The sequence below is a fragment of the Myotis davidii genome, unplaced genomic scaffold, assembly GCF_000327345.1.
Source record: "Myotis davidii unplaced genomic scaffold, ASM32734v1 scaffold211, whole genome shotgun sequence".
Classification (NCBI taxonomy): domain Eukaryota; kingdom Metazoa; phylum Chordata; class Mammalia; order Chiroptera; family Vespertilionidae; genus Myotis; species Myotis davidii.
This window is the reverse complement of record NW_006282523.1, coordinates 473,293-474,073: the sequence shown is the minus strand read 5'-3', so window position 1 is coordinate 474,073 and position 781 is coordinate 473,293.

The following is a 781-nucleotide window of genomic DNA, read 5'->3' as shown; positions in this document are numbered from 1 at the left end:
GAGCTCGCAGGCAGAGCTGCCGTCCTCCCCGCCATGCCTGGCCCCGCGCCCCATTGTGACGCCGATATTGGGGTGGGCTGCCCCCCAGAGCTGACTGAAGCACCACGACATCCCGCCCAGGACACCACCGGGGTCACGCAGGGCCTGCACTCTGAGCCCAGCCGGTGCCATCTTGGAAAAATCACACAGTGTCCGCAGTCCCTGCCAGCGCTTCAGAAAAGGGCAGGAAACGGAAACTTAAACCCGAAAATGAAACACCAACTTTACAAACATTCACCGGGAAGCGCCCGCATCTCCTCTGTCAGGGCCGCCCTGGGGCCCAGGAAGTGCTCCCTGAATGAATGAATGAATGAATGAACGGACGAGCAGGAACTCGGAGGCCGGCCTCGCATCCCTGGAACAGGTCCTGCTGCTCAGGCCGAGGCACTGACACCCGAGGAGCCTTGATGGTCCCGCCTGTGAAATGGGTGCAGTGAAGCAGGACTAGGTTTCCCCGCACGATCGGGGAGCGCAGGTGTGGGGAACACCTGTCAGACCCGGTTTCGAAGGAGCTGGTTCGCCTGCTCCCTGGTGCACTGGCAGCCCCCAGGGGCCCTGGTGTCAGCCCCCCCCATACCTCCCCAGCACCCGGCGTCTCTGCCACCAGGCTTCCCTGTGGCGGCGGCAAGGTGCCCACACTCTTCCCGCCGGCGGCAGTGAGGGCAGCAGCGCAGCCCTGTGACAGAGGCACCCTGGCCTTAAACCCCACTTTCGTCCCAAGCACCTCCAGGCTCGCTCGTCC